The 14052-nt window shown below is 30.7% G+C and overlaps 1 pseudogene; it reads right to left on the bottom strand.

Annotated features, from left to right (window-relative positions):
• Positions 1 to 2399: 2399 nt before the first annotated feature.
• On the bottom strand, positions 2400 to 2500 carry LOC114213610 (U6 spliceosomal RNA; annotated as a pseudogene).
• Between the last annotated feature and the right edge of the window lie 11552 nt (positions 2501 to 14052).

Genomic DNA, 14052 nt, shown 5'->3' with positions numbered 1-14052 from the left:
AAATAAGTGGTAACACTATCCTTTTCTTTCTTCTGGGATAAGTGGCAGAAACAAATTCTGGCCACATCACTGAATCAAAAAGCATAAAATCATCCTATTTTTGAAAAATTCTAAATTGGAATCAGTGTCAAAGGACTAGCCTAGCAGAGTTTAAGATGCTGTCTCCTGGGGAGAACCATGAGGAATGAAGACTCATCCTTTAGATATACAGAGAACCATGCCCTTTCTTCAAGATAATAGAGCAGGGTAGATATAGCAGGGGTCATAAACAAAGAGTTGCTGGGCTTGCAGAGTGGATTTCTTTATGGTGTAATCAACAGTAGTGGTGATATCATGGCCAGAGAAAAATTGGGAAAAAAATTTTTTTTAAAGATTTTATTTATTTGGGGGAGAGAGAGTGAGCACAAGCAGAGTGAGCGACAGGTGGAGGGAGAGGGAGAAGCAGGCTCCCCACTAAGCAGGGAGCCCAACGTGGGGCTTGATCCCAGGACCCTGGGATCATGACCTGAGCCAAAGGCAGATGACGTTTAACCGACTGAGCCACCCAGGTGCCCCTGGAAAATTTTTCTAGAGCACATTTCTCGGAATTAATGTATTCTGCCACTGGCCCTTCCTCTTCTACAAGGTTATGATCAGTAAGCATTACATGCATAGCTCACTAGATATAGAAATCAAATATCAATTTAAATTAATTTTGGCAAGAATTTGAAAAGAAATATCAATAGAAAACATGGCAAAGGCTGATGGCAGAAGAGAACTTTCCTTCTTTTCACCTCACATTTAAATTTTATAACCCCTTTCTTTGTGTCAATTTACCCCCTAGCCTCTATCTGCAGCAGCTCCATACTTAGTCATCTTCCAGGTGGAATGATTTTTTATTAAACATCTCCATAGTTGCATGGCAGCAATATTATATTTACAAGATACACATATATAAGCAGATATTCAGCAACATTTATTCTATGGTATGAAATCGCTTCTAGTTGGCACATTCCCTCAGCCTTCAGAATTTCAATGAAAAGTGTGCTTTATGTTCTTTCTCACAATTTTTATCCATCAAATTTTTCATAAACTGGGTCTTAGTTAACTTCATTGCTCCAAAAACAACCAGAATATATTTTTGGCTCTTATTTTCATGTTGCAGTTTTAAATAACAGACCCCTAGCATTTCATGAGGGAAAGAATTAAAGAAAAACCATCTAGAAATATAAATCAGGTTTCCATTTATCGATACCTAATACTTCAAAGGAAATCTCACACAATGGACTTGCTAGTATCTTCCCTTTAATGCTGAAAGCCAAATGTGAGATAAAGTTGATGTCAGATACATCTTACTTGACCCTAGAAAAGGCCTGAATTCTCAAAATAATACTTTGAAATTTCTGAAAAAAATAAAGTTCTTTATTCTAATTTCTTGAGGAGAAAATTTCTTCATCTCAGGATAGTAATCTATGTACCTCTACCCATAAATAGATCTTTACCCTCTGAGGTTCCAGATATGCACATTTTGAATCTCACAATGATTCTTATTCTTTTTAACCACAGTTGTGATCTTATGTGTAAGCACAACAACAGTCAAAACTATGTTAATAATCTACCTTTGTATACTAAAGCCAAGCAGGAGAGAGGATGATTAAAATGATGATATGGAATTTTAGCAACAGAGCCCTTCATCTTTCCATGTGGCATTTAGATGCCAAATATTAAAAATATTGTATATACTTACTGAAGCTTAGCCAGAGCACCTTTGTGTAAAGTATAGAGTGTGTTCAACTTATGCTCTCTTCTCTCTAGGATTTGTTGGATGTACAGTGTGTGCCCACAGGCACACACACACAGTTGGTATCTACATAGAGATGTGTGTGTTTAATTTGAACAATATTCCTATATCACCAGTGAAAGACTCTGGTAGAACCTGAAGTGAAAAATACATCTTGTGCCATAGACTAAAATGGAATCACCTAACTCTTTCTTGAATCAAACTTACTGCCATTCCGAACAAAAAAATCAGAGAAAGGCTCAATTTTGTTTTGTTGGGTTTTGTTTTTCGTTAATAATTATTAGAATTAACTATACATTTTGCCAGCTTTCTTTCTCATCATTATTATATTTCTTGATTCTTCACTGATGAATTTATTAGTGTGCAAGAATACATTTAATAGTAATTCACTCTTAGAAGGTCATTGGGTAGTAGATTTTGAGTGCTTACATTTCTGAAACTGTTTTTATTTAGCTCTTAGTAGTATATACTACTGTGTTTGAGTATGAATCTAGGTTCTGACTATTTTGGTTAATACTGATTTATTGACCTCTAGAGAATTCTGCCAGGTAAGTCTGATGTCAGTCAGATTTTTATTCCTTTTTAGATAATCTTGTGATACTATTGTGTTGCTATGAGTGAAGATGTTCTCTCTGGAAACATTTTTTGTGTCATCCTTGTGCAGGGGCCATGCTAATCTCTGTGCCATTCCAGTTTTAGTGTTATGTGCTGCTGAAGCATTCAGCTTTCTCTGGAAACTTTTTATGTTGTATTTTCATCTTTTTAACTTTTTTAATATATATAATTTACTATGATGTTCCTTAAATTGTGCAGTTTTATATGAAATATATCAGTAAAACATATATGAAACATGTATGTGACACATAAAGAAAAAGAAAAAAATATCTCTGAGCCCACAAATCAGCTTCAGTATAAAATTTTCCGGTCTTCATTGAGTCCCCAGTGGACTTTTTGTGACAAAAACCAATCCCCTCCTCTTCTATTTTTTTTCCCTCTTCTCTTTTCTAAAGGACTGCTAGCCTCAATTTTGTTTTATCTTTTGTCTGTGTTTAGAATGTCATCAATATGTGTGAATTCCTGAAAACTATATTTTAAGTTATATGTATTTGACATCTAAATACATGATATACTATAATTTTTGGGCTTTCATATTTCATTTTCTGTAAATTGCCTCTATGTATGTCCATTTATCTTCTGGATACTTTGTTTTTTGTAAGTTTATAGGAATCCTATATATAATCTCAGTCCTAAATTGTGCAGTCATATGTGTTGGAAATATCATTGATTGGTTTAAAGCCCTGTCATAGGACACTGATAATTATGGCATCTTTGGAAATAATACTTGATAGTTATCTGGCAGGTAAATCTTGCTCTTTGGGAATTCCTTGACTATTCTTGGCCTTTTACCACTTAAAATTTATAATATGTTTATTAATTTCCACCAAATCCTGCTGGGATTTTGATTAGAATTAAATTGATTTTATATATCATTTTTGATAAATGTGGGATCTTGTGGTACTGTTTTCTAATTTATGAGTATATGATATCTCTTGATTTATTAATCTCTTTCAATAATATCAGTGACTTTTATGTATACTAAATATAAATTATAGATAAAATGTATAAATTATATATAAATGTTATAGATGCTTTTTTTTTCCTGTAGAAATTTTGCCCACATTTTCTTAGATTTTACTCCTTAGGTACATTAGAATTTTTGGTGCTATGTTAAGTGATATATTTTAATTAGTTATTAGAAATGCTTGTAATTTTAATATAAAAGTATAATAAAATTTCAAATATTAATTTGTATACAAATGTTCCATTGTCGGGGTGCCTGGTTGGCTCAGTCATTAAGCATCTCCCTTCGGCTCGGGTCATGATCCCAGGGTCCTGGGATCAAGCCCCGCATTGCTCTCCTTGCTCAGCAGGAAGCCTGCTTCTCCCTCTCCCACTCCCCCTGCTTGTGTTCCCTCTCTCACTGTCTCTCTCTCTCTCTCTGTCAAATAAATAAATAAAATCTTTAAAAAAATGTTCCATTGTTAATTTTAATAATTTTGTATAATCTACAATTTTTACAGTCTACTTGAAGATTCGTTTTTCTATATCATCTGTAAAAATAAAGGATCTGACTTATTTTTTCCTATCTCATCTGTTTTCTTGATTTATTGCCCTAGACAGTGTCTCCAGAAGAATATGAAATAACATCAGTAAGAATGGATGCCTTTTACTTATTTCTGGTCATAAAATAAATACTTCAAATATTTCATGTTTTGTATTTGTTTCAAGTTTTACAATAGTTAAGGATTATCAGGTTAAGAACATTTTATTTTCTGCTTTTCTTGGTAAGATTTTTTTTACAATAATAAACAGATTGTGATTCCTTAATCCCCATTTTTGTAGCTGTTAGGATGATTGGGATGATTACTTGATTTTTTTCATATACAAGTTAGTTTATATTACTTTTTTGTAATACTAAAAAATACTAAAAAATAAATTCGTGTGGAAAGTTTAAAGTTTAAATTATTCAAGATGTATTATTACCTTAATTGGTTCTTAATTAGGCTTAGGATAATTAAGATATTTGCATCTATGTTTAATGTGAGATTTGCTTATAATTCTATTTATAATATTGTCTTTGTTAGAGTTGATACCAAGTTTAGGAGATTTGGTAAAGTAATATAGATATGTTCTCTTTCTGGATGTGATAATAATTGTGGTAAATTTGATTTATTTGTTCCTTGAATGTTAGTAGGTAATACTACTTGGACCTGCCCTTTTTTGTAGGATGATTTTTAAAAATCATATCAGGTTTTGTCATGATTAGAGTAGTATTAAGGTTTTTTTTTGCTTTGAGTCAGCTTTGACAAATATTTTATCTTTTGAGAAGTAAAAGTTTTCAAATTTATTGGGATAAAGATTTCACAGTTTTAAAATACTGGTGTCCACTGTTTTCATACATGTTTTACTTTCCTAATATGGTCTGTTTTTTGCTTCTCTCTTTCTTCATCAATGTTAGTTTGTAAATCTTAAAGCCTTATGAATCTTATATTTTTAAGAAGCTCACTTTTGTTGATAAGTTGAATCTGTATTTTTAAAGGTATTTGTAATTTCTTTTTGTTCTTTGATATTTAATTATATTGTGTTTCAGTTTTTCTAATTTGTTAAGTTGCATTGTAGAAAGTCTCAGATCTTTTTTAAAAAAAGTCTCTACTGCAATTTTTTAAAAGGTTTTATTTTATTTATTTATTTGAGAGAGAGAGAAAGAGCATGAGGAAGGGGGGTGGGGGTGGGGAGTGGGGTACGGTGCAGAGGGAGAGGGAGAAGCAGAATACCTGCCAATAGCAGAGCCCAACACTGGGCTCCGTCCCAGGGCCCTGAGATCATGACCTGAGCCAAAGTCAGATGCTTAACTGACTCAGCCACCCAGGCACCCCTCTACTGCAATTTTAATTAGATCCACAAGTTTTATTATACAGTTTTGTCATTACTTTTTCTTTCTGCTTTTATTAAAGCAGATTTATATAAGGATTCCTTGATTTATATAAGGATAGTTATTCCTTGATTTGTATAAGGATAGTTATTAATTTCCAAACAATTATAATCTTCCTAAATTATATGTACTCTTGATTTTTAACTTAATTTGTGACCAGATTTTATTTTTTCATTTTTTGAGTCTTGCCTTAGAGCTTTGAATGAGATCAGTTTTCATAAGTGGACCTTGCAAACTGGAGAAAAAGGCATATGTTTTCTTAGTTATTAGGTATAAAGTTATATATTTATCTAGTATATTTAGGTGTTCATTATATTGAATTTTCAAAATTCTTACTGATATTTATTGTCTATCATTTCCAGAGAGAGATGAATTAAATTTTCCCAATAGGATGTTGGATCTGTCTCCTTTTAATTCAGTCAATTTTTGCTTTATATTTTTAAGATACTTTTATTAGTTGCATAAAAGATTAGAATCATATTTCCCTGGTGAACTGAAACATGTTATTGGTAGTGACTCTTCTTTCATTTCAAACTTTTATTTCTCCATTACTGATTCTTTTGATTTATTTCAAAATGTCAATACCAACGATCTTTTGGTATTAATCTACAGTTTTTAAAATCTGTTATTGTATAATTATTTTTAATTTTTATTCATAAAATTTTACTGATATGTTTTTATTGATATGGAAAATACTTATAATAGGCTGCTTATTGTTTAGTGTAAAACATAACATTTATATGAAATAATATGGAGGTATATAATGTGTCTATTTTTCATGAGTTTTGGATTATTTGTTTACATAAACTATATTTGATAATTGCAGGGAAAACAAGAATGTGCTCCTGGGATTCAGATGTGTCACCCTCATTCTTTTGGAGTTCAAGGTTCTAATTTGCTAAGTATAGCAAACTACCCAAAGACATTGATTGCCCTGTCTTTACCAATCCATAATTCCATAACAACTATTATAAATATAGAAAGAACAATGGGGGTTGGAGAGAGAGCTAGAAACACACACACACACACACACACACAGAGGGAGAGAGAATTTTACATAAAGTATTTTTAATGTTTGTTAGACTTCCTAGTTTGTCAACTTGTCTTGAATTATTTCAACACACGTGTCCTGAGAAAAGTAACTAGACTGCAGAAACAAATGAGGTTAAACTTGTCACATCATGGATTTCTAAAGAAGTTATGGACAGTACTTAAACACAATTTATTCCGAGTAATTCTGTCTTATATTGGAGTGATGGGTTTATCTGCTCTGTAAGAGCTTACTAGCTTACTGCCAGGGTTTACCCCCACATTCAGAAGTCGATTTAAATATGCTTTTAATTTTTTAGAGAAGCTTATATATGTCTAGAATAAAGAATTCCAAGGAATCAACCTAAAATTCTAATGTAGCATTTCTGAAATAGAACACACATATGTACACATACATTCACATATACATACACAAACATATACTTACATACATACTCTATATTTACATAGAATCACCTAAATTTTATGTTTTTCATTGCATATGCCATCAGTTTTAATGAAAGTTACATTGCATAAAAGTAGAACAAAATACTAGTTTCATATCCTTTTACAATAAAAGATAAGTTCAATGTAGTAATTATTTAATAAGTATTTCTGTGTATAATGACTCCTGTGTGTTAAATCCATCATAAATTTTCTTAATTTCATAAAATTTTAGAAGCATAATATTGAAATCTACAGTTTATTTTTCAAATCAAATATACAATTTTTTAGATTGAGATTTTAGTGACTATCATTAAAATTTCTTAGAATTGTTAATATTTCTCATTGTAAATAGTTGAATTTACTACAGGAAATTTAGTTTATTAGTTATTTTTCTATAATTAACACTTGACTTCTGACTTTCTATTGCCCTCAAATGTATAGCCTTCACAATGAGAAGACAAAGTGCATTAAAAAACATGTATTGAATAAGAGTAAAACCATCTGAATTGAAAATATTTTAAAGTAATAAAATTATTATGGATGAAAAATATATTTCCCTATATTTGTAGTAAAATGAGACAGTCATAGGCTTCTCTTAATTTAATTTTAACTTGTAATTATTTCATTATGCTCTGCTTTAAGATAAGCTAAATTCCATCTTTTTTTTTTTTGAATGCATGTAACTGGTTTACATAGCATGCTGGCATTTAAAAATAAAATCTTGGGTATCATTTCTAAAATGTCAGAGCAGCAGAGTATCTGAGTATCTGGTATTTGAAACATTTCTTTTTTGGAAATATTGTGTTTCTTATTGTTTTATAATTCCCAGTGTTTGACATGGATATTATGAAGAATTACAAGCAATCACTTTTCTTTCTTTGTTTATATCTCTGGCATGTAATATTTTATATTACTATGGATTAAAATAGCACATACAGTGCAGGATTGACTTTGGTCGATATGACTTGCCATTTATAAAAAAATATTTGTTTTCAGTTTATTAATGAGTTTTAAAACCATACAATTTAATTTATTGGGAAATTAAAATTTCTTTCAGTGCCTTTATACTACTAAGAAAACCTGAAGCCCAGAGGCGCCTGGGTGGCTCAGTTGGTTAAGCATCTGCCTTCATCTCAGGTTGTGATCCCTGGGTCCTGGGATGGAGCCCCACATTGGGCTCCCTGCTCAGTGGGGAGTCTGCTTCTCCCTCTGCCCCTCCCCCTCTCATGCTTGCTTGCTCTCTCTCTCTCTCACTCTCACTCTCTCTCTCAAATAAATAAAATCTTAAAGAAAAGGGAAAAAAAAACGAAGTCCAATAATATTCAAATTACTTGTCTAGATTAACTTTAGACTTAAACTCCATTCTCCTGATGACTAGTTAACCAGCCTAAAGTCCTTCTAATTTAGACTAGGGTATTTCCCCTCTCTCTGTCCTTCCCCTTGTTTGCATGTTAGGGTGTGTTCTCTCTCTAAAATAAATAAATCTTTAAAAAATATATCAGTGTTAAAGTAAAAAAATGCAAAAACAATTTAGCCTGTTATCAATATTCACTACTTTCAGAAATCATACATGAAACAGTTTTCTAGTGGCCTTTATATCTATACTCACCATTATATGGTTTATATGACACTAGATACATCAGTTTTCCCTTATTCTATTCAATTCTTAGTAGAATTTAAGGCAATGTAAACTGATTAATTGAAATGTAAAAAAATAGGAATTACAGAAGTACTTCTTGATGACATATAAAGATAAGGGGAAAACATGAGATATTCTGGAAAATATCCTGTTAGAGCTGACTCCTTAATAATATTGTAGAGAGATAAATAGATGCTTTACCTTTACCTTTTCTTCAGTCATAGTTCATTTTTTTATCATGCTTTTTAGAATCAGTGCTATTTGGATGTGAGATAGTATTTTTCCATTCTGCTCTGGGTTTAGTATTTTATATTCTTTTTCTTGTCCCTCCTTCATGATTACATAATGGATGAGCTAGGATTCAAATGCAAGTTTTCAGTTTCCATATTTTTCTCTGTAGTATATTCCTGCAAATACACTTCATGTAACTTACTAATTAGAGTGCAATATTTATGAAGAGACACACTAAAGGATATAGGGAGTGGGAAGAGTAGTAGCAGGACAGATTCCTTTGAGACTAATGGAGCCAAGCAATTATTCATTGAACAATTGCCTTTCTTAAGAAATTATATAGTGGGGACTTTACACATATGATGTAATTTTAGCATAACTATACATTTTTGCAGATAACAAAAATGATGCTATGAAGAAACTGAGGCTGCGGTGTTAAAGAAAATTCCCCCAAATCTCAGAACAGTTAAGCCACAAAATCATGGTCTAAATCGTCGTGTCCAATGAGATTTAAATTCAGATTGAATTCAGATTGAAATCTTGGTTTTACCATTAAGTGTGAAAATTTACTCCTGTTACTTAACCTCTCTGCTTTAGTTAAACAGAGATGACATATTTGGATTTTTATGAAGATTAAATGACAATGCAAGAAAAGTGTTTAGCAAATAGTGGCCAATAAATATTAGTTGATTTTGCTATTGCTGTTATTTCAATTTAGAAAGGTTTTGTAGATTAAGCATTTCATTAGTGATTTGAAACATGATTATAATATTGAAATATTTTTTGGATTTTGCCATTGCTTTTACAGAATTTTCCTGGTTGTACAGTAATGTGATCTATGACTTCTCACTTAGTAGATGACTTCTAACTTTTCTGTCTCTTTTCAGTGATTGCTATTTGCTTTTTTCATTAATAGTACTTGATACCTCCTAGAAATAAAATTGAATACATGCATAAGTAGTGATTTATATTTTAAATATATCTAACAGTTTTTTTAATTTTTAAACTTTATTTTATTATTATTATTTGTTTCTGATATGGAATTAGGACATAGATATAAAAATAGATTTCCTAAATTTTTACTAGCACTCAATTAATAAAGCACAAATAAATGGGCTTTTCAAACAACTAGATTATGACATTTATTCACACCTCCAGAATGTGAAATTTTGTCTTCATACCTAATAATACTTTTTAATGATTCACATTAAGTTCAACACTGAACATATAGAGAAAAATATTTTGTTTTATTACTAAATGCAGTCTTTTGATAAATTAATACTTCTTGTATGGTATAATAGTGTGAGAAATAGAAATTTTAAAATATAGAATAACAATTAGAATCTAAATAATTCTGTTTTTCTCCATGTGACATACATCCCACCAAAAGGCACAAATAAAGTTTAATTAGTACTTGGGTGGCTAAAGGGAACTCATGCATTTTTTTTTTTTTTAGGAAATGTAATTATATATGCAATTGAAAATGGCTGAAAATATGAGTCAATCCCCTTTTATTAGTGGAACATAAATTCTGACAATTATCTAGTAATAAAATCTAGATTTATTAATATCTGTGCTACTTCTACTTTCTGTAGACTATACAAGATATTTATGGGTAGATGATGTGACCATCTTTACTCTGCATAGTTGCATGAATTAATTACAGCCAGAATGGAAAATCTATTAAATTTTTCCATGCAAATAAGTTCACCATTTTAATTAATATTTGTAGTACCAATAATAACAAATGTTTCTAAATCTAGAAAACTGAATTGATAATTTAAAGACATTTTAACTTACTGCAAAAGCTAATGCATAGTCCACAAAGATTGGACGGAGAACATTTTGATGAAATTTGAATGCCCAGAAGGCAAGGATCACATATGAGCTAAGTGATAGTTTCTCATATACCCTCCTGCTATTAAACATTATAAAAATTCATCAAAATTAAAATTCAGTACATATCATAAGACCTTAAATAATAAAACCTTGAAAAGTCTTCATTTACAAGGTTCTGTTGTACTTCCAGTAGGATATTTAAGATTTCCTTTTTCTGTATGTATGTCTTTCCTTTTTAGTTTTCCCATGCTCATGTTTTCAATTATCTCTATGCTGTTTAGCATCTTCTTTTCTTATAACATTTTCTACATGATAGAGCATTTTAGAGATAGAATTAAGGACTGCCTTTGGGGGTGAGTTTATAGCCAGTGTTAATGGAATAAAAATTTATAACTCCGGAACTACATCTCTGTTTCTAAATTTAGAACTTGATGTACCTTGGGTATTTATTACTTTACTCTTTCTAAACAATGTCTCTACTGCAAATGTTTTCTTTCACAGTATTGTCTATGTAATACAAAAATCATTTCAATTTAGTGAAAAGAAAATAATTTATTGACTCTAGAACTTAGGAATTTGAAGCCAATTTTATTCCAATAATTATTCTGTATGATTGTTTTATATATAAATATATAATGAAAGTTCCTGGATCTATAACAATACTTTTAATTTTTTTAATTAAGGGCCTTGTCATAGGATATCCATGCATCATGAGTAATTTATGAAGTATATCTGCAAAAATTCATAAAAATGAAGAAAGAATTAATTTGATTGCACACACACATATACATTAGCACACAGATATATAACTGAGATTATATGTATATATGAGATAGTGCTTAATTTTGTCAAGTTTTTTTTCAAATACAAAGAATGTAATATTTTAGTAGTGATGATGCCTAAGTTAGAACATTTTAGTTTTCAGTAGCTTATTTTAACCTTTTTATTTTGTCATAATTTCAGTCTTCAGAAATGTTACAATACTAGACTTAATTTTTCTTCTTTGGTAGCAGATAACCCCTATCAAACCTAATTACCTAAAACATTTTACCTTAAAACTAGAAATTTTAAATGCAGGTAACAAGAAAGTGTATCATTCATCCATATTTGTTGCAAGAAAATCTTATTTCTCTTGAAATTTAGAGATCAATTTGTTATAATTAAAATTGTTTTAATCTTCATTTAAATTTATGCATTTTGCTTACAGTCTATGTGAAAATATACTGACCCTATCTCTAAGTATATTCATGAGAATTTTTATATTTAGGACTAAAAATGAGCTGTATATGAAGCAAAAAAAAGAATAAGGTCAGTTTTCTTGGACATTTAAACCTGTGTTAATGATGAAATTAAAAAACATTCATTATTACCAGGAAATTCTATATTTTACACGTCAAATATATTTTTCCTGATAATTAAAATACGTATATTTCTATGGTTTTGATTAGAACATTAATTTTTTTTCTATCTCCAAGAAAGCCTGATAATACTGATTCCATTTCTCCTTTTAAGTAGAGCCACCAAATAAAACTTAGATTGGAGATAACTTTGTTAGAAGGGTGAATAGAGACATAAATTTAGTAATCAAAATTTTTGCTTAGTAGGCAGAATTAGAAGCAGTGGAATGGGACTTTGAAGACCAGCATTCTCACCCAAATTCTGTCACTGAGATAAAATAAAAAGTTGAAATATTACTTAATCTCATTTGACCTCAGTCTCTTTATTAATGAGTATTAGGGATAATCTCTCAGATTTCACCTGTTAAAATATCTACATAGTGTGGAAAATCCAAATTTTAGAAAGTTTAGAAAATTTGATACATCTAGAAAAGGTATTTTAAGATTGAAAAGCCAAGAAAAGTACTTTTCCAAGAAAAAGGTACAAATAAGAGATTCTTTAGTAGAGTAGGTAACACTTCCAAGGTTAGCCATCTAATCCTAGATACTAATCCTTTTTTTTCATTATGGTGAGAACACTTAACATGAGATCTGTGATCTTAAAAACTTTTTAGGTACACAGTATAGTATTGTTAACTAATACATGATGTACAGCAGATCTCTCTAACTTGTTAACCTTATATAACTGAAATTTTGTACCTGTTGAAGAGCAAATCCCCATTTCCCCCTCCCTCTATCCCCGAAACCACTATTATACTCTGTTTCTATGAGCTTGACTACTTTAGATGTCTCAGATAAGTGGAATCATGTAGTATTTGTCCTGGGACATATTTATTTCACTTAGTGTGATGTTCTCCAGATTCAATCATGTAGTTGCATGTGAAAGGATTTCCTTCTTTTTTAAGGTCAAATAGTGTTCTGTTGTATGCATTTATCCATTTTCTTCATCCATTCACTTGTTGGTGGACATGTAGGTTGTTTTCATATTTTGGCTATTCAAATAATTCTGCAGTGAATGTGAGAGTGCAGCTGTCTCTTTGAGATCCTGTTATCAATTCTTTTGGATATATACCCAGGAGTGGGAAGACTAGATCATTTGGTAGTTCTATTTTTAATTTTTTGAGGAATCTTCATACTGTCTTCCATAGTGCTAGCACTATCTTACATTCAAATCAACAATATACACGGGTTCCAATTTCCCCACATTCTCACTCACACTTACTATCTTTTGTTTTTGTGATAACATGCGTGAGGAGATTAGGGATAATGATTAGGGTTGCCAAGCATATTTTCATATGTTTGTTGGCCATTATATATTTTCTTTGGAGAGATGTCTATTCAAGTCCTTGGACCATTTTGTTGCTGACTTGTAGGAGTTTTTGAAATAGTCTGGATTTTTGTTTTGTTTTGTTTTTTGTTTGATTTTGCTTTTGTTGACTGTTTTGATGATAAATCTAAGGATTACTGTCAAGAATAATGTCATGATGTTTTTCCCTATATTTTCTTTTAGGAGTTTCACACTTTCAGGTCTTATATTTAGGTCTTTAATCCATTTTGAGCTCATTTTTGTATATGGTATAAAATAGGTGTCTAATTTCATTCTTTTGAATGTGGATATCCAGTTTTTAAAACACAATTTATTGGAGAATCTGTCATTTCCTAATGTGTATTTTTGGTACCTTTGTTAAAGATCAATTGACTGTACATGCATGGGTTTATTCACAAATGTGTGGAAATTTAACAGCACACTCTTAACCAGCCAGTGGGTCGAAGAAGAAATCAAAAGGGAAATTAGAAAATGTCTCAAGATAAACAAAAACACAAAATGCCAAAACATATGGTACAGAGTAAAAGCAGTACTAAGAGGAAAGCTTGTAGCAGTAAACACGTACATTAGAAAAGATGAAAGATCTTAAATAAACAACCTAACTTTACAACTCAAGGAATTAGAAAAAGAACATTCTAAGCCCAAAGCTAGCGGAAGAAAGAAATGATAAAGGCTAGAGCAGAAATAAATGAAATATAGAACAAAAAGTACAGTAGAAAAAATCAAAACTGACTTGCTTTTTGAAAAGATAAACAAACTTGAAAAACCTTTTACTAGACTAAGAAAACAAAATACAAACAAAATAAATGGAACAAGAGACATTTACAAGGAATGCTTCAGAAATAAAAAAGGATCATAAGGGACTACTAT

The sequence above is a fragment of the Eumetopias jubatus genome, unplaced genomic scaffold, assembly GCF_037043125.1.
Source record: "Eumetopias jubatus isolate StellerSeaLion01/CBP00866 unplaced genomic scaffold, mEumJub1_p1.0 scaffold_15, whole genome shotgun sequence".
NCBI classification, from domain to species: Eukaryota; Metazoa; Chordata; class Mammalia; order Carnivora; family Otariidae; genus Eumetopias; species Eumetopias jubatus.
Note: the sequence above shows the minus strand (reverse complement) of the source record. Positions and strands in the feature narration are given on the sequence as shown.